This window comes from Polyodon spathula, chromosome 2 (genome assembly GCF_017654505.1).
Source record: "Polyodon spathula isolate WHYD16114869_AA chromosome 2, ASM1765450v1, whole genome shotgun sequence".
Taxonomy (NCBI): domain Eukaryota; kingdom Metazoa; phylum Chordata; class Actinopteri; order Acipenseriformes; family Polyodontidae; genus Polyodon; species Polyodon spathula.
The window spans coordinates 101,144,124-101,165,941 of record NC_054535.1 but is presented as its reverse complement, the minus strand read 5'-3'; the positions used below and the strand labels follow the sequence as shown (position 1 = coordinate 101,165,941).

Genomic DNA, 21,818 nt, shown 5'->3' with positions numbered 1-21,818 from the left:
AAGTTGGGCCTAAAATAGCCGTTGTACTATTATCTGTAATTATATTTCTGATTTGTAAAAGAATAAAGACCAACTGACAGCTGATGTATATATTTTCTTTCTTTTTTTACAGCAGACGTATTTATTTTTAGCTCAGCTGCTGAAAGCTGGTGGTATTGCTAAATAAGTTCCTGACGCAGTATCAAAGGTTACCGCTACATTCTCGGCTTGTGCAGAGAAACAGACTGCTGTAGAACACGGTATAACCCAGAATCAATACAAAAACAGGACACGTGGATTCCATATTTGAAGAAAACTTGCTGGAGGCACATGAAAACGTTGCTGTTTGTGAATTACAGATGAAAACGATCAAAACGGAATTATCTTTTGGTTGTTCCAGCTTTGTGGACTAAACGCTGCCAAGAGTATCGCCAACCAATAGGAAAGTTCCTCTCAACTCAAGTTCAACAAGAAGACAATATATCAATATATAGATTATATATATATATATAATAATAATATATAATATATATATATATATATATATAAAGAAGCATATATGAATATTTGTTAGATATTATAGTAATATAATATTTTCGTCAGGAAATACTGAATGCATTGTTTTGATTTCATTCTTGTAAAAAGCTAGTATATAGTCTTTGACTTACCCTTTGTTTACCACAGTAATATTGCAGTGTTCAGCAGTTTATTATGCTCTCTCCATATGTCTGCTAAGTATTTACTACTTTTATTTTACTATACTTTGCTTAACAAAGTAGGCAAAACTTTTTTTAAGGGAGTGTGGTTATTTGTTTCATTTCAAAGGCCTTATAGGCCTAACTTCAATATGGGGCTGCCCAAAGCTCATCTCATTCATGACCTTTAAACCCTTCAAGCTGACAGGATTTTGGTTACCTCGTTCTGAGCTGCCTCGAACCCAAGACCACAAGGAGAAAGGCCAGTGCAACGTAACAGCAAATTAACCCAATGAGCAAACCTCGCACATCGCCCCATTTCACCTAGTTCTTTCATTAAATGTTTCACCGGACTTGTCTTTTGATGCAGCCTATGCAGTACTCTATACATTTTCATTTACATTTTTTTCAGGATATTTGAATTAAATCTGCCCTTCACTTTTTTCACCCTTTCTGAAAAACGTTCCTACGTTCCTTCTCTCTTTGTATTTAAGACATTTCATTTCAGCTGTCACAAATTATGTTCGCCTGTCCAGCTGTCAAAACAGGCGGTGTCTCTTTCATTCCACCTCACATAGTACCAAAGGGAAGGGGGCTTTAATGCTTATGTTTGGACACAAGCAATTATCCCTAATTATTGTTTTTCTTTTCAGTTTCCCTGTCCTGATGGAGGTCTAACGGATGAACATGCAATAATCTGCCTTAGTCGGCTGATCTCAGCGAGTTTTGCTGGAAAAGCTTGGCAAGAGGCTCCATGGCTTTTCATCTCAATGTGAGTTTAGAGTTGATTCAAACTCATTGCGATGGGAGAATTAACCCCAGTGCCTGGGCTTTCAATGGATTTAGCTAAGAGATTATACGTGTTGATGGAAGGCTTTTATTTGCAAAGCGCTTTCAAAGAAACTTCAGCTGGTAATTCAAGGCACCATAGCTGTGACCCCCTTATCTCAAACTTGTTCTTCTTTCTCCATAGAAAACATAAAGGATAACACCTCTTTATGTGTGATGATTGAAAGCAAGCAAAAAAAAAAACTTTTTTGCTGCTTAACCATTTAATTACAAAAGGATATTATAGGTCACTCGTCTTTGTCATTCTTGTTATTCCCATTTGCTTAAAGAAAAATCATATTATTTGTAGATAACAGCATGTAACAGGGGCCCTGAAAACCCAGGTCTAATTATAGTGTTTATATGTGTACATATACTATTATTTTCGTGTAATCTCAGTATTATAGCAATAGGCTGGTAAAAATATCTTATTAGTGGTTTAAATTATATACTATCCACCACAAGGTTTCAACTTTATTGATTTGAATAAAGTTGGGATGCATCTTTGGTGGTCTAGTAAAAAAAAAAAATATCTAAAGGATGAAACAACTGTTATTCAACAGACTAGTTCAAGATGTTGCATAGAAACAATAAAAACAACATTTGGGCTGAGCAGATCCCCTCATATCAGACCTATGCAGTGAGCCCGACAGTTAATAATTTCTACAAAGAGAGATGTTGTCAAAGACTCAGCACAGGCCTTCAAGTACAAGTAGCAGAATCTGAAAACAGAACATCTTGCATTCAGTTGTGCTCATTTGTATTTAAACTCTGTGTTTGTTTCCATGGTGATTTCATTTTATTAGAATTGTATATACACTTTACCCAGATCCAGAGTTGCATGTCTTGTTTTGCCCAGAGCATTCAAGTTGTTGTACACAATGTATAACACATGCGGAAATCGACAAATCCAGAGTAAGTGTCAGTTCAAAGTGCCAATTTCATCAGGACCATCACATGTATCATGGTGCAGATTGTATTGTGACTTGCATATCATGATACGGATCGTATTGTGACATTACTGCATCGTTACACACCTAATACCTATAGGACAGTGTAGGTTTGCGTATTGAAAGAATTACAGTACATTGGAAGATTGTTGAGTGTATGTTTTTGGGGACGTCAAGATATTCAGCATAGTGTTAGATCTGTTCAAGGATAACAACAAAAAGGGTAGGCAACTAGAAGCAGCAATACAAAGAGGTTAACATTCTTGATGGATCTGTAATGATGGCTTAGACACACGAAAAAAAGGTAGACCCTGGCAGATCCAAATGGTAGGGATTTTTACAGACTAGATTACACAGCTAATATAGCTGAAGCAACCCAGAAAGAAAGTTTTAATGGGAAAAGGGGGATGCCGATTGGACATCTGATTCCATGCTTAGTGGTAGACATTCAGACAGAACCAGACTGAAGAGTTAAATACCCCAGATTGATTAGACAGTCAGATGGCTCTGGACAAAGGAGATACACATCCTAATGTGCTTGGACTGATGAACCAGAGAGCTGGATATACCCAAATAGAGGGGTCACAAACACAAACTGACCAAGACCAAGAGGTCACATTGTGGCTTAATATTCCAGGATGGACAAAGGGTCATCTGTAACTGGTCACCTGGACCAAAGGGTTGGCTACTTTAGCAGATACAGCTGAAGACTAATGTGTCTAAAAGTGTTGCATTAAATGAACTGTACTGCTGTGAAGACGCGGACACTGATCCAAGTTAGGAAGTGCGAGTTGAAAGGAAACGGCAGATTTTCCCACTCAGTTTTGGGAGTTGTACCTGAGAGACACACTGACTCAATGCTTCTCTTGGACTGTACATTTTGTGTGCTGCTTCATCATTACCTCCAAAGAAAGAAGACTCACATGCAACCAGGCTGTGTGACTTCCTTAAAACCAGGAATTCATTATGTTTTTGCATCCACCATAGAGACTTACAGTCCTTCTGTCATTCTCTGGAACTGTTGTTCTGTTTAGGTTCTTTAAAAAACATTATTTACCGAACAGAACCTTGGGTTCCACAATTTGATACTTGATATTTGGAGCTCATAATTAGGGTTCTATTTAATGAAATGATACTAATTAGAACCCATTGTATAGAATCGGCTGTTGTTCAGTATAGAAGAATGGTTCTATATAGAATCTAAACATAGGAGTTTCTTTAAGCAAGAAAAACATATTTCTTTACAGAACTCCACTAGTGCACAACATTCTTGCTTTGATCTTATTTCATATAAAGCCTAATTGAATCCTTGCTGTATGTTGAAAAGTGATTAAAGATACGATGACCCAACTGATGATCCCTCAGCCCACTGAGTATACCATACTGTACATTCAAGACACACCACACAGCATCAACATACATGCACTCAGTCATACATTCTGAGGTAGAGTTAGAAGAAACTAAAAGGTTATGGTTAATGGCTTCATCAGTGTTATTGAATTTCATATAGTTTTACCTGACAAATACACATCACCATCCATGACTGAAATACTAACTGCAAAGACTATTCAGGAGTACATTTTGAAATTGACTCAGGAACTGGTTTAGAGTCATAGCAGACAGTTACAGCTGTGGACGAAAGATCACCTAGAACTTTAGGGTTAAGACATAAAAAACAACTATATGAACATAATTTAGATATTTTATTTAGCATCATGTAATCAAAGAAACTACAAAATAATATCGCAAAAGTCTACTGGCAGCCATAATCGTAGTAAATGTAACATTTATCAATTTTTGTCAGTTTTTCATTAAGTATATGGAAAACTATAAAGCGGTACACAATTCAGTATGTTAGCATAACATTATTCAGCAGGTATTATTCGACTTTTATAGGGTGTTGCAAAACGTTTGGTCATAGCTGTACATAATTATAGTATGAACAGAAGAGACAGTTTTGCTGGTGCACACAGAGCAGAGGTGGAAGAATAATTACCAAGTTACACACACACACAAAAAAAAAATGCTTGGAAATTCACCAGACCTAAATCAAAAAGAAAATAGTATTATTTTACAATAGGTTTGATACAAATGTGACAAAACACCTTAAACAGCTATATTTAATATAGGTAGAAAATATCTTCACTAGTAATGTATAATGCAAAGTACGCCAGACTGCAACCTTTAACCTGCCCCCTCCTTAACACTGCCCCTTTTCCACGAAGGACACAGTGTTGCAGGAGCTTGTTAACGATTACACTCCGGTGACCCTTATGCACATACCATGATACTGAGAGCTCTGTCTGGGTCACAGAGATGCTTTTTAAGATTTCAAAAATACCAGGATGTGAGAATCTGAACCACAACAAGAACGGAATATATAACATAACTCATATGCCATTTGTATGACTGTACTAGTAGGCCTATTGCCTGATTGGGTAACTCCTGGTAAAACGTAATTACCTGTCAGTGCTGGCTTGGGCAGTGTGAAATGAGCCTATTTGCTTCCAGCCATTACAATGGTGCTATGACTCGGATCGTTGTTTCACATGTCCAGATACCTATTAGAGAGTACAAGTATATACACGTGTTTTGATGCCTAATATCAAACAGTATTTACAGTAAAAAAGAAAAGGTACATGAGGGACCGCTTCTGAAAAGCTTTCTGTTACTGTATTATATAGCCAAACTAACAGCGCATTAGATCAGAAATATTTCATAAATGACAAGAGAACATCAGAAAGGAGTTAAAATAAATATAGTTATGGCAGAAGACACAGAGGAAGTGTTCAACTGCAAAGCATACAGCCTTTAATTGACCACAATGAAGTTGTAGCAGAAATGATCTTCTTGTTCTGTTGAGGCAAGACCACCCATGTGTAATATTTATTGGACAAGCTTGGTGTCTTGTGGCTATAATATTTAGCAGATGGAGGCCATGCTGTGTTTTGGTGTCACTGGTCATCTGAGTAGTGCTATAAAGCACCTGGGCGCTGTGTGCAGTGTGTTTTGATGTACCTTACTTTGACAAAACACACTGTTGCACATCTGAAAATGGGTGGGCTGCTTGTGTGATTTGCTAAACTCTTAGTGGAGTAAGATGAAGGAGAAAAAACCAAGATAGGCAAATTTCTTTTCAGGATAAACCAATATTAATTTTCATGCTTTTGTTTGATCAAGACTTGATAATTGTATTCCATTCATTAGGTGAATTTACCAGAGAATTCCCTTCAAAGACTTCAGCTGAAGCAGAAGACTTGCTGATTTGCTTACCTCTACCAGGAGATCTAATCACATTTTACTTATTGCTTAAATAAGTATTGCATTCCCTGACAATGGAACAACCTGAGCTTCATACCTGTAATCTAAGCATGTGTTCTCTGTTGAAAAGGGGTTCCTTATGCCATCTACATTTTCACAATATTGAACCCCTTAAGGTACACAAGGAATTGAGTGCTTGTTCAAACAGTTTCATCTGAAAATACATTTGAGAGTGACTCATGAAGCATCATGAAGAAACTGACAAAATGACCAGATCCAACCTATCAATACATTGTAAACCCTGTTTTGTGCACCTCATTGCAAAAATAAGAAAGTTGGCATCATTTTATTTGTGGGACACGTGTCTCCTGTACCTTAAAGGGTTAATATCCTATTACGTGTGTTTTGTACAGTTATCTAGCGCTGCTGCTTCTCAGACTGATGCTTTTATCAGCCAATGGATATAAAAACTGATTTTCTGAGGTGAGGTGGTTTTGAAAATGATTGCTAGTGGTGTGCAGCTGTAACTTCTGCACTATCCCCTCTGCAACTGTGGCAACTGAGTTAGTAATCTCACATTTATTATTACAGCTGCACGTGTCTAGTGCTCATTTTCTAAAACCCCATGTTTTGTTTTAGAAGCAGCACTGTTGGCAGAAGTAACAATAGAGAATAATAGAGAATAGGATATTAAACCCAGATTTCCCTGCCGGTGTTACTGATACTGGAGCAGTGTTGTCATTCAATTGTATACACTTGTTAGTATCGTAGTAAAGCGCTCTTAAGCCCCTTTCACACTGGCTCCGGACCTGGATTCTAGTACCTGGGTCGTATCAGGGTTAATCCAGGCCAGCGACCCACCTCAGGATGTGACCCGGTTTGAGCGAGACAAAATGCATATCGGCTGACGAACTAACAAACAGCCCCACCTGTGTGAAGGTTTCACTTCCGCAAAGAACATTTCTGTTTAGCCATATTTTTGTTGCTTGAGACACACCATGAGCCAGATTGCAGCAGGGATGAAGAAACATTTGCTCTAATCAACATTTGGGTCGACGGTTCAGTCCAGAGAAGATATGTGTCAGTAATATTCAAAGTAGAATGGTGCACAGTATATTTAAAATATATTATATATATATATATATATATATATATATATATATATATATATATATATATAAGCTTATACATTTTGAGCCAATTGTGAAAATATGAGTACCGTTGGTATTTCCTGTAAAATGTTATTGGTAAAACAACATCATCATTCTTTAAAAAAAAAAAAAAAACTGTTTCAGGAGCTGTATCAGTGCTATGAGATACACACAAGAAGGAAGTATGTTAATAAGTTAGAAAACAGTTTGTTTAATATTATAGGCACCTTTTTTTTTTAGAGGTTGCCTCTGACGGTGGTTGCAGCTGGATTTGTAGCTGGACTGCGGTGCTCACCTGTGTAGCTTTGAATTTTTCTTATTCTTACTCTGATTAGCTGCAAAGACAACAGGGCTAGCCAGAGATTAGATAATGTTGTTGGGTTGGTTTTTCTTGTGTATAGTTTCCTAGTAATTGAGGACATTGTATTCCATGAGATGTAGTTGTTAGTGGAAGTTTTAAGGGAGGCAGGAGAGAAAGGAGAAAGACAAGGTATGCAGCAAAATTGGTATACATATTTTTACACATTTAATTGAGTGCGCATTTTGGATTTTTTAATGTGTAAAAACGTCACGTAGCTTATCCGAACTGCTGCTTGTGTCTTCATAGCCACTATGTACATGTTCACAGTGTGTTAAGCCAACACAGTATAGCCTTCAGTAACTACCTCCTAACTGTTCACATCCAGGATCCACTGTTCTAGGATCAGTAATTATTCCAAGCAAGTTTCCATCTTGTCAGTTTAGAGTCTCGGGAAGTAATCTTATCTGTGGCCAATAATGTAAAAAGAGCATTGGTTTTGTAAGTGGAATGGCACCTTTGATAGAATGGTTTGTGCAGTTCATACAGCTACTGTGATAGGACGAAAGGTCAAAACAAATGTGGCCTGAAAAAGTTTTGTTTCTAACTGGATAATATCCATTATCAAACTTGAGGGAAACTATCATAGATTAAAGATGTGAACTGAGTAGGAAAGCAATATTAGGTGTGATGGAAAATGAAAGTCCCGTAACTGCAAAGATTGTAGTGGTATTGGGTGGAGTTCAGAGTCACTGCCACGTTTTCCCTGAGGCTTGATATCCAGATATATACTGCAAGTTGACCACCACATGGCGTAACCAAAAACAACCACATTAATATATAGTTGTGACTCAGAACAGCATTGCAGTATCTGGGAAAAAATCTGTTCACAGGCACCAATAAATATCTTCATAGAATAACATTGGGCCATGTAAAAAGGGTGTTTTGGTCTAAATTAGCACCAATTAAACTAGCTAGATTAACATGTGGTTTTTATACAGTTTGAGGATGCAGGCTGCCTTAAGAGCCTATTACTGCAAGAACAGAAAGAAACACCTCTCTATGTATTATTTTCATTTGAATTTATTTCCCTACACTAAAGGCCTTTACTACTCAGATATGTTCTTTTCAGCAAAATGCTGCTTCTCTTTAAGTCATCCAGTTACTGAATTAATCTTTAATAAAGCTCACTAGAAATACTCAACAGTTATTTCAGTTCTTTTTTTTTTTAATTGTGCACTTGACTTGTGCTAGTGCTGAAATATGCGTTTATGAATGTCTTGTCTTTAAGCTTAAAAAAACCTCAGCAAGCTAACAAAATGCTTTAATACCTACTTAAATGAATAGCAAACAACAAGAGTTAGGCAAAAGGAAATTGCTTGAAGGCAGGAGGAAAGCACGATACAGAAATAAACATATAAAGAATGTAGAAATATATGTTATACTGTATTTATTAATGCTGATTGTCGTTGCAGTGAAATATCAGATGTTTCATTTTTAAGGGTTTTATAGTTTTTTTTTTTTTTTCCTAGTGACAAGTAACCCCATTTATCACTATTCACCACAAAATTTTCTCAGGATTAACACAACGTTTTTAATGAGGGTTTAATGTACTGACAGGATGGATCTGGTCGTCGAAATGGTCAGTTTCCTTGTGATTCAAGTGTTCAATTCCTTGTGTACCTTAAGGGGTTAACACTCTGCACCCTGTATAAAGCGCCATCTGGTGGAGAGGCAAACCTTCCTCCATTCTGCACAGGCTCAATATGGTTAATGAAATGGCAGAAATTACATGAATTTGTAAAATAAGTTTATTTGCATTTTACTTGATGTTAATATCCATTTGTGGTTGTGTGCTCTTTTAAACACAGTCCATGAGCATGTATACATATAATGCCTGGTTATACAACTTAAATCCATTCCTTAACCCCCTTCATTTTGTAAATGGAAAACCATTTTTGTTGAGACTGTGGCTGCTGACCCCATGTGAGTAGGGGGAAATAGGATAATTGTCCTTCAGACATCACTAGTGAAGACCTTTGTTGGGACTACCAGGGAGCTGGGAACAGAAAGGTTTTGGGAGCTGCATGGAGAGAGACAAATGCTCTTATATTTAAAGTAAAGTAAAGCTCACCGAAATAGTGGGGACTTGGGTGAGGAATTTTCTGTTTCAGTTTGTGTTCATGACTTGTTTTGTTTAAACTTTTTATTTGAGCTCTGTGAGCTGTGTTTGTGTTTGTAATTTTGATTTGGGAAAAATAAACTTTGGCAGTTCTTCAACTCTGAGTCTCCTTCCTACCTCCTGACTACCTTAAACATCTGGCTATCCTGTCACAGATTGCCTATATGAAACTGCTTTTAACGTGGATTTGTTACGTGTGGGTCGTCACTGGATAATAATGAGTCAGACACAGAGCAGTGGGTGTTGACATGCCACACAGGCACGCAGATTTAATAACAACACAGGCCAGGCGCTAGGTACCAACAATGGTAATCCTAGTGTTGGATTTAATGAAAAAAACAAAACAAAGCTAAAAATAAAGGTTTGTCACACAAGACGAGCACTAGTTTCATAAAACGAGACGTCCTGCTCCAGAAACCTACTACACTAAACTAACCTACTGCTGTTGCTCCCGAAGTCCCAGCCTCCCAGCGACTCCGGTTCTTTGTGATGGTCCTGGCTGAGCAGCCTTCACAGGCATTGTCTTGCAGGTTCCACAGTAGTTTTCCTGAAAAGCGTACACTCTCCTCTTCGATGTAAACCAAGCAAGCTTTCCCTCAGAGCCCGTCTGTGTAGCAATGGCCTTCCAGTAGCCTTGAGCTGTAGCGCAGACTCTTTTTGAGCTCTGCGCAACTTTCCCAGGCACTTCCCCCCCCCCCCCCCCCCCCCCCCCCCAGCCAATTCGGACCTCCTGATCAGCTGAGCGCTGGGCGAGTCCACTGCTCAACTGGTCACTTAGCAACACGTCTGCTGCTGCATGTCCCAGCTGCTTTTCTAAAGGCACACATACACTCCATGAGCCAGCGACAGGGCTCTCCCTGTCACACTGCTATTAAGGGGGAGGAAGGGCTTCCTGTTATAGAGTCCCAAAACTTTGGAATGAGCTACCAGCACATATGAGGGAAGCTGAGACTCTGCCTGTTATTTAAAACAAGACAAAAAACATTAGTTTGAGATGGCCTTTTATAATATGTATAATAATGATTGGTATATATATATAGTTTTTTAAATTTTAATAACAACATAGACATTTTATCTGCATTGCATTGTGTGTGTATGTGTGTGTGTGTATATATATATATATATATATATATATATATATATATATATATATATATACACTACCCGTCAAAAGTTTTAAAATACCCCAATTTTTCCAGTTTTTATTGAAATATAAGCAGTTCAAGTCAGTGAATAACCTGAAATGGTACAAAGGTAAGCAGTAAACTGCCAGTGGTTAAAAAAAAAAAGTTTAGGTTACCAAAAACTGAAAAATAATGTACATTTCAGAGTTATACTAAAAGGCCTTTTCTGGGAACAAGTAATGGGTTAACAACTTACAGCTGTTCTGCAGCAATGGAACCAAATTAAGCCTTGAAAGTTGATGCTAACAATTCCTACAGGTGTCCCAACTTTTGTTGATTACAGATCCTCTGTCTGTATAAAAGCAGTATTGGAACAGACTGTGTTATTACACTCTCTTTAAGCATTATTTGGACAGTATTGTACTGCAGGAAGTAGTATATTGCTATCATAATGATGAGAAAAAGGCAATTAACAAAGGAAGACAGACAGACCATTATAACCCTTAAAAGTGTAGGTCTTTCTTTTAGAGAAATTGCAAAGAAGGCCAAAGTGTCAGTGAGTACAGTTTCCTACACCATCAAAAGGCACTTGGAAACTGGAGGAAACTGACAGGAAAAGGTCTGGCAGACCCAAAGCCACAACAGAATCAGAAGACAAGTTTCTGAGAGTCAACAGCTTGCGTGATAGGCGGCTCACCAGACAACAGCTTCAAGCACAGCTTAACACTGGTCGAAGTAAGCAAGTCTCAGAGAAGACTTCGAGCTGCAAGTTTGACAGGTCGAGTGGCAGTAAGAACGCCACTGCTAAGATGGCAAAATAAGAAAAAGAGGCTTGCCTGGGCCATGAAGCACCGCCAGTGGACTACTGAAGACTGGAAGAAGGTCTTATGGACCGATGAATCAAAATTTGAAATCTTTGGTTCATCACGCAGGGTTTTTGTACGCCGTCGAGTAGGCGAAAGGATGGTTCCTCGGTGTGTGACACCAACTGTCAAACATGGAAGAGGAAGCGTGATGGTCTGGGGCACTTTTGCTGGATCCAAAGTCGGCGACTTGCACAGAGTGGCACCCTGAACCAAAATGGCTACCACAGCATTTTGCAGCACCATGCAATACCCTCTGGTATACGCCTAGTTGGTCAGGGGTTCATCCCACAGCAAGATAATGACCCAAAACATACCGCCAGGCTATGTCAGAACTACCTTAGAAGAAAAGAACAAGACGGTAGGCTTCAAATCATGGAATGGCCAGCACAGTCTCCAGACTTAAACCCCATCGAGCTGGTTTGGGATGAACTGGACAGAAGGGTGAAAGCAAAGCAACCTACAAGTGCAACACATTTGTGGGAACTTCTGCAACAGTGTTGGGAAGAACTTTCCGAACAATATTTGATTTCCATTGTAGAAAGAATGCCACGAGTGTGTTCGGCTGTTATATCTGCAAAAGGTGGCTACTTTGATGAGTCAAAAATTGAGATTAAATTTTGTTAAACAAAACGATTCCATGGTTTCTTTTTTTCTCCGATTGTTTATTTGTTCTATTTGCTTTAATTTTACTTTTGACTGGTAGTGTGTGTGTGTGTGTGTGTGTGTGTGTGTGTGTGTGTGTGTGTGTGTGTATATATATTAGATATAGATATTAATATCAAATATATATATATATATAATAATAATTTTTAGTTTCTGGTGTTTATATGTTATATTTCTTAAACTTTTTTCAATTGGACATGTTTGTTTTGTTTTTATTTAAGTTAAGTTTGACTATTTTTGTCCTGTAAAGTGATTTAAGATACACCTGTATGAAGGACGCTGTATAAATAAACTTTTATTTGATTTGATTGAACATCATTTTCAAATCTACTTGAATAGGGCAATTAGTGCAGTCAATTGCCAGTCGTATCCTATTCTCAATGCAATCCAATATAGCTATATAGATATAAACAAGACATGTATTATTAGTATTAGCAAGAAGAAGAAGAAGAAGAAGAAGAAGAAGAAGAAGAAGAAGAAGAAGAAGAAGAAGAATACAATAGCATTTAAATAGTTTAATATCTTTCCTGACTAACGTTCCTAACTTATCCCAGAACAACGCTTTATAATTAAATAATTAAAACGTTCTTTATAATGTGAGAGCCTAGTGTATGACCTTGATTGAACGATTCCAGTGAAACTGAAAACACCTTTCATGCAGTGGCAGACCTGTGAACCTACCAGTTCAGGCCAACATAATGCCATGCAGCCAGTCAGAGCTAATGGTTCACCCCCAAGTGCAACCCATTATAACATGGTATAAAGTGAAAACCTGTGTAACTCCAGCTGAAAGCTACCGTGATGTAGGGCACAAACCGCAATGAGAGGCAGAGTGGGGCAGACCACCCATACTCACTTCCAGAACACATTCAGCTGACACACAGCTCCCTCAGCCTGTGTGTCAAAGCATGGGAATCGGAAGTGAAAGCAGTGGGCCTGGTTCAGTTCACTTTTACCATTTTATAGGACAAAAAAGAAATCCTCAGTGATGAGAAGAAATATTTATTTTAAATTGATTCACACAATATCAATAATGAATCAATTAAACTGGATCCAAATTTTGTGTATTTTTAGGTAGAATTTCTATGTATCATAAAACGTTTTCCTATATATATTTTTTAATGTACCATTCCTAATTATTATTATTATTATTATTATTATTATTATTATTAGAAAATACAACAAACATACTCAAATTTAGAAAATATATAAGACATGAAGTTAATGATTATTTTGCTAGTTTGAGAAACAAATGTAGCAAAGCTAAATAACTGTCTTACTCAGCAGTATAGTTAGAACAAATTATTAAATTGGATGTTGAAACCTGTGCATTAAAACTTTTTTTTTTAATTGACTTGAAGTGTTGATTATGTTTGTATTATAAGTGTTTATATTATAAAATATATTACAGAGATGAGTGTTCTAATACCATTAAAAAAAAAAAAGTATTGTGTACAAAAATAAAATAAATAACAATGAGAACACTGACGAAGTCCTAATCTACAACATCATGCCAGTTCTTTCATTTTGTTATTTCTCATTTGACACCAGTCACGGTATGTAAAACTAGTCAATAAACCTCGACATAACTGCTCCCCCGCTTGGTTTCAGCTATGTCCAAATAATTTTGTTAGAAAACCTTGAAACCCAAAGCCAAAGTATTCGGCTGGGATGTTTAGTTTGAGTAACCCCGTGGGTTAATAAACTAAACAAAGGTAAACCGTGCAAAACTGCAGCAATGAAAGCCAGACTAAGTAAACGAAGCAAAGTTTACAAGAATCATTTAAGGGGGAAAAAAGAAAGAAAGGAAAAATGCGTGAAACGTTAATGTGAAGCAGGTGATAGATGTGAATTGGTTTTACAATGCATCACGGGACAGCTCGCTTTTCAGACCAGTGTAGTACTATTTTTATTTTATTTTTGTAACATGAATATTTAGTTATGGCTGATCACATTTTAGGCAGCAGTGGTAGTCTGTCATCCAAACACACAATGTATTACTTGGCATGCATTTTGTTGATCAAACATTTACCTAATTTACGGTAATTAAAAAAAAAGGAAATTACTGAGCCAGTGCGGGTGCACGAGAGAAAATCTCGTGCATGCGTCTTACTAGCACGTGCGCACAACTTATTCACTCGTTCGCATGAGATAAATTAGCTGTCTCGTGCACACAAATTACTATCTCATGCGCTTCAGATAGATGGTAAGTGCGCACAAGATATAGCCTGTATTTTTTCTCTCATATTCTGTCCCAAGCTCCGTAGGAAATAGCTACTATGCATATGTATGTATTTAAAACAAAAACTAAAATAGAGTTGCAGCTACAGTTCAAGCCAAAAAGCAAGGCAGAGGGTTTCTTTAGTTTCTGGACAGTTTTAAGCTGTGAGAACAAATTCTGAATGTGGATGAACTCCAGAAAAAATTTGAAGCCCACCAATAACAAAAACTTTCTTTTTCACTTATTCAAACCGCCTTTTCCAGTAAAAGCTGAATAAACAAAGCCAGCCACTTCTTTAAGGGCTGCTGGTTGCCCAGCGAGTTTCACCAAAAACGTGTGGATATATATTAATATGTTTTGTGAGTGTCACCTACAGGGCAACAGGGTTTCATCTATATAGATCTATGGTATATGTTTGGATAATGCAGGGTATTCTATTTATGAATGTATATCATACAATATATGAATCGTATAAGGCAGGACCGAAATGCTTTCAGGAAAAGTCAGTAAGATACAGAACATTTATGTTTGGTTTAATCACACACCCTCCCCACCCCCCCCACCCCCCCCTTCAGTCAACACAAAGCAAGCTTAACAGCAGTTTGAAAAGAACGGCTGTGAATGGTTACTATTCAATTTGTATTCCATTCCCCGCTGGTCATGGAACTCAGATCAGAAGAGAAAGTGAAAACACATGGCCGAGGTCAGAAGGATCAGAGAACCTCCACAAACAGCAAAGGGAAGGGGAAAAGCAATGAGAACTTGTGTGAAGAAATGAACTGCATAAACAGAGCCCACCATCGCCTGCACCCCATTATCCTGTAATTTGCACTGCATGGGAGCTTGGAAATGTATTAAACCAGTGATAGGTTTCATCACTATTTTACTGGGTTGCCTCATGCCAATCAAACACTAGTGTATACTTTCAGACAAGTTTAGGATTCTTTGCCTAATGTGTTTATTTTAAATATCCAAGGGAAATTATTGCATCAGCAGCAAATAATGTTTGAGGAAACCAGCTCTGCTTTGAAGTTCTCTGGCAGTGAAACATGATTTTAATTACATAATAACTCTTGAGATTATATTTATACAATAAACGCTCTGGATTAGATGGGGAAGTAAATGGGTAGGTAACATACCGAGGACTGGACGAGCACATATGTCATGGCATGAATAATTACACTGTCCTTGTGTGCAATTGTGCATCGTCAACTCGCACCTTCCTGATGATGAATGACAGGTCTTCATAAATCACATGTTACTTTAATTAACTTTCTAGAAAGATCTGTGAACTCAATCTCTCCCACAGCACAGACATGCGTAATGAGCTCAACAATAGTTTAGATGTTTCTTTTGGCACGCATGGGGTTCTCAATGAAGTGCTTTCTCTGAAGACTATAAATAACAGCCTCTGAGTCTGGTGGACCTCCAGCGTAGCCAGTAGCTGTTGACATTACATTTTTCACCACGCACCTGATGTGGCACCTGACATATCAGCAGCTCAACACAAAACTGTTTAGCAGATCTGTTCTGCTAAAATCCAGTCATCAACATACTTGGGATTGATTTAGCCTTTAAAATAAATAGACATCTTCAGCTTTACCAAGTGACTTTACTGTGAAAATAAACCATATTATTATTATTATTATTATTATTATTATTATTATTATTATTATTATTATTATATATTAACAAATAACAATATAATAATTCTATATATATATATATATATATATATATATATATATATATATATATATATATATATATATATATATATATATCTTTTTGAAATGTTATTTTAAAGCAAAGAAATATCTAAAGATGGAAATAGTTGTATGGGGAAAATTGCAAAGACTAAGTTTTGCTAGGGCAACCAATAAAGGCTTATGTTAAATAGAGGGATTGCATAATTGGTACAGAATGGCACACTTGGCATTCTTTCTGAAAGGTCTGTGAACTGAACTGCCTTCCTTCCCCCAGTAAGGGTGGTCCCTCCAGGACAGGGCATTGTGGGAAGCTTGTACTGACATTGTGCTTTCTGTATCTGGATTAGAGAGGACTTCAGCCTGCAGTGCTGTCAGATCAATACACTTCACTGCGTCAAAATGAACCATTCATTGAACACCCCTGTGCTGTTTGCATTGTAATGGCATGCCAATTATTAAAAAAAAAAATAACAGCACCGTTATAATAATAATAATAAGTAGCTCCAAATGATTCGAATAGAGAAAGAGTAACCACCAACTACAAAGTATGAGTTGCTTGTTTCGCCTCACAAATATATTGTTTTTGCATTTCCCATATTTTCTGTTTGTCTTAATTATAACTTTGTAGCACAGGAGCTGACCATTGATTTTTGGAGAAACAGTTTTGATAAGGATAAATAACATCCAGTTCCCTGTGCTTGGCTTTAATGATGACATCTGAGTGACGAATATGCCATGACCATCCTTATATTAGACATGTAAGGGAACATGAATTAGGGGATATTCTCCACTACAAAAAGAACTGTGTGACTTGTGTTCCTGTCCATTGAGCAAAGGAGCCTTCGGCACTTGGGATCCTAATGAACCAGCAACAAGGTTAATGAGAGGTACAGGACTGTATATGAAACCTTATTGACTCACCAAATGGGAAAATAATAAGTGCCTGTGTTCCAGTTTACTCGATGGGCATGACTAAACATTACCCTGTCCTTATGGAAGGTATTTACCCAGCAGCTGGGTAAATATTGTCAGCCTCTTTTTATTAAGATATTTAAACATTTCAAAATAATTGGTCTCAGTGTTTATGCCCTGATCTTTTTTACATCTGCCCTTAATATCACCGAAAGACCCATTCATTGTTATGACAAGAAGATATTCTGAACCTTTGAGGATTAATGTGTTTGCTTTCCTGTGCTCTCTGTTTATAGCAATCACAGCACTTTGGTTGTAAGTCACAAAATATGTGCTTGATTGGCCAATCACATTGGTTTAGACCATACTTACTATAAAGCAGCTTTTCCATTCTATTCAAACCATATTTGCTATATAACCTGTTGAGAAATTTGCCTTGGATTAATCATTTTCTAATCTTTCCATTCAAAGGAAGCCAGATTCTGTCATATTTACATTAAACTTGTGACTTTAGTTATATCTGCTATTAGCTGCTGCTACTATTTAAAACATACATATATGAATGTCAGCTCACCAGTTGCTTCACAAAGTTTTCAACTTTGGGCAAATGCTTTCACTGTGCACCCTTCCCTTGGATCTGTGCTGTGAAGGCGATGCTGCATCTCAGCTAGGCAATTTTGGTGAATCGTTAGGACAGCAACATTATGTGTGTGAAAGTCTTTTGATGTCACTTACTTGTAATTGTCTTTCTTTGGCCGTGCTTTCCTAAATATTTATATGCACTTACCTGCAATTTAACCATTTCTATTCATAAACTTGCTTTGGAAATGTAAATATTTGTATGAAATTCGGATGTGATCCTATGTGTTTACATGGCTGTCACTGAATAGTCAGAATCTGTATCCCAATCTAAAAACAAACAGAAGTATCTTGGTAACTGGGTACGCCTGTTGTATTTTTCTAAGTTACACAGTTTATAAAAGATATGGCACACAGATTTCTCCAGTGTTTACTCAAGGTAAAACATAGAAACATTGATTAATCAAGACCATCTTTGCACATTGCTTTGTGCATCCTGTTGTGTATTGGATTGTAAGTTGCCCTCATTATAACCACTTTACTGCTAAGTGAACAGATCCCAAAATGGGAGGCGAGTCACATACCTTTGAAACGGTTCCAATGCAAATATGTTGTGTAGGACAATCTATTGTATTCTTAAAATCTTTCTAAAATAATGAATTTGAAATGCATATTGTAATAATGTCAAATTGTTTTTCGATAATCTTTCCAATATAGATGGGTTGCTATCATAATATAGATAATGTAATTGATGCACTTAGATATATTACCCTTAAGAAATGGAAGCTTCGGTATAATCTGCAAATCAATAAAGGTCGTGCATGATGAGGTTACTTAACTGGACTTTATTGCATTAAAAACACATTTCTTAAATGATTTTGTATATATTGTTTTACATACAAATCATGATGCACATTGGTGAAATGACGGACTTTTTTTCTACACTTGTTACAATTTTTTTGTACATTTATGATATATATATATATATATATATATATATCTATATATATATTATATATATATATCTTATATATATAGAAATAAAATTTTTCTTACTTCGAAAAGGAGAATTCCTCTTTTCGTGGGTGAAGTTTATTTATGTTTATTTACTAATTTATTTGCATCCTTTTAGAATTAGTGCAGTTGAACACGTCCATCTGTGATGAATCAGATTTGTGTACCTCTTAATGTTTCAAAAAAAGCAGATGTTAGAAAATTCTATAAAATACACAAATATGTTTGAAAACCAACATTGATAACAAAAAAATCTGTAAAATTACATGCAAGTGCAGAAGTAAAAGGAACAAACTGTATTTCCTTTTTTTTTAATTCTCTGTACATTTGCAGATAAAATGTTGTAAACTGAAAATTTACATGGTTACCAGGAAAGTATGTTATACTATTGAAATGTTTTAAACAGTGAACACCATCAGACTGTTTGCTTTTTGCTTGCAATTGTATTGAAATTTGACTGTAAATGTACTAATTTACTGACATTTTCATTATAAAAACAGTAGATTATGGTTACACTCCTGTGTTTTTTTTAATAGTGTTTGTTTATATTTTGTTTTTAAAATGTGTTAAAAACTACTAAACCTGTGAGAAGTGTTTCAATCTAGTTTTACCTTACAATTCTGATTAAGCTTTCTGAAGGATAAAACATTACATTTAAAACATCCAATAAAAGAAACACAAGTGTCTTCTTTACTTTAAAAATCACTCTGAAACTTAGAAGCACAAAATAGAATAAATAATCCACATTTAGGGTGCTGTTCAAAATTATTGTACCCTCAAAAAATTAAACTAAGTTTACAGTGCTTTCTAGGACAAGGTGCCCATGAAACTAAAAGCTCCGATCACAGTCAGGCGTACCAATTCAATTTGAAATGTAAAGAAATGAATACAGAATAAATACACTTTGACATTTTTGCTTTTAATAACACCAGAAAAAGACACCAAAAACATACTTTTTTCCATTTAAAAAAATCTGAATTGTATTGGCTGTGTTCGCTGATTTTTTGTTTTTATAAAACAAATACATCTCAAAAGAATGATTTAAAATTTGCTCAAATTGCAATAAACCAGTGTGTACGAAAATCAAACAGTACAACTCGATTGGCTCAATGTGAAATGAATGAAGTTATTGATTTATACACACAATCTTGCAATAGAAAACATATCCTGTTAACAGCTACTATTTCACTACAGTACTACAATATAAAATAATATGTAAAATACAATTCAATTGAAATAAGTAACCGACCAGAAAATGGCATATTATACTTTTTTGAAAACGGCATTGGGTGTATTTAAATTTTTAAAAAAAGCACTTATAGCTTAAAAAGCAGTTGGATATTAATGTATTTATATGACTGCTGTATCCACATTCATTGTACAATAATCTATACTCAGTGCAGCATTGAATACTGATAATCTGTGCTATTGTACCCAATGGGCTGTATTTTGAGAATGTTTAGTCCAGTCTTTAATTAACTACTGGTTCTTGTTTTGTAATACTTACAGGAAGGGTTTACCCTTTCAAAAAGTAAAAGTAAATTAATGACTGCAGTAAACTCTAAAAATATTTTTCAATAAGTCTTAACAGTAAAACACATTTTCATTATATTATATATATACACACACATATATATATGTGTGTGTGTGTGTGTGTGTGTGTGTGTGTGTGTGTGTGTGTGTGCTTTACTCAATACAAAAGAGTATGTCTGCTGCCAACTGATGATACGCATTTTCTTCACAGAATCAAGACAACTACAAGTCTATATTACAGGGGTCTGAATTATGATCCACTCTCATCATTAAAAAGAAAACGTACATTTTATATCTTACAAATATCCACAAGAAACCTGCAGGGAGAAGCCCTTTAATGGCTGTTCTGAGTAATTTCCTGTATCTATCATTGAAATATGCTCTGAATATTTACACTTGACCGTACAATGACTGTACAATTTTAAATGTAAACCTGAATATACCTCTTAATACACATCTGGTAAAATCTTCAGTTGTGCTTGAAGAAAGAGCTAGAGAACCCACGGTTAGAAAGCGTCATTTTAGGTTTGACACAGAAGGGATGTAGTTTTGTGAACTTAGGCACAAGTCATTTATGTTGTATTTTTTCTTGAATTTATTAAAAAGCATGTGTTTCTCATACTCATTAGAAATACCATAATATATCAATTTTAATGTGGTCATATCCTAGCTGTTTTACCCCACAAACAGTACATTAAATTTATTTTTTCCTTTGCAGAATGGAATCTGTTGGACCACCAGCAAAGACTGGCAGAGGAATTCTTTTATATTTGGGATGCAGCAGAAGGCATGCACATTATTGGCCACATCATAAATGAAGACACTCTTTTCTAGGATGGGGTGTACCACCAAGGGGGACTAGAAGAACTAGGCCCCCCATATGCTTTTCTAATTTGGCATGCTATTGAAACCCCACACTTACATTAAATATATGCTTTAAACGGGGAGGGAAGGGTGGCATGAAGTAAATAAACTGCACAGTAAGCCCCATGCATTTTCAAAGCATATCATCTTTTTAACAGCTATGGAGATGATAACTGCTAGGGTTATGAGCCTACAGAAAACTGGTATCTATTGAAATGCTTGCTCAAATCTCTTAAAGGGTTTAATTCAAACTTGCAGAAAAAAATTGTATTTAAAAAATATGAACATATATAGTGTAGCTGGCCTTAACATCTAGCCAGATCAACTTTTATAATATTCCATGAGACCCTAAAGAACCGGGCTAATTCAATAATAGCTCCTGATGTCTGTCACAGAATCTTGCAAGTGCAATGAGTTGTCTTTAACTAGTCCCAAATGGACATTATATCAGAGCATAAAACATGCTGGTAATAAGAAGAGGTATGTCTCTTAGCCCATCTAATGCAATGTATTTCATAGGGCAGGATGTCATTGATGTTTAGTGTTCTAGTGCTTTAGACACTGCTACTGCACCTACTAAACTGAAGCAATGTGCTTCATACCTCTGTACTGAACTTCATTGTACTTACGTTTGAAGAGGTCACTAAATTTATACCGAATAGGATTTTCTAAACTTCACTTAATTCCCGTCTTACCCTTCTCTTTTTTTAAAAAGAGATTTCATTATTTGAACCTGTTTCATCAGCCTTGCCATGAGGTCCTGCAGTTAGTGGTTACCCAATCATTGGTATGGTTTTTGTATGATAGATGATAGCGACTAGATCTGTCCATAACAATTGGAACAATTGAATATTTTAATATTTTTTTCTTTCAGAAACTCCACCCTTATAAAAGTTTACAATAGTAAAAGCACAGCAAAGTGTAATAAAGCATAGTGAAAGCAGGGTAAAACAGCATTGTAAAGAAGACTAAAGTAAAGTAATCTAGGG

General features: G+C 36.2%; 1 pseudogene; it reads left to right on the top strand.

Moving 5' to 3' along the window:
• The window catches only part of LOC121327341, a 35,188-nt pseudogene extending 14,389 nt beyond the window's left edge, over positions 1 to 20,799 (top strand).
• The last annotated feature ends 1,019 nt before the right edge of the window (positions 20,800 to 21,818 follow it).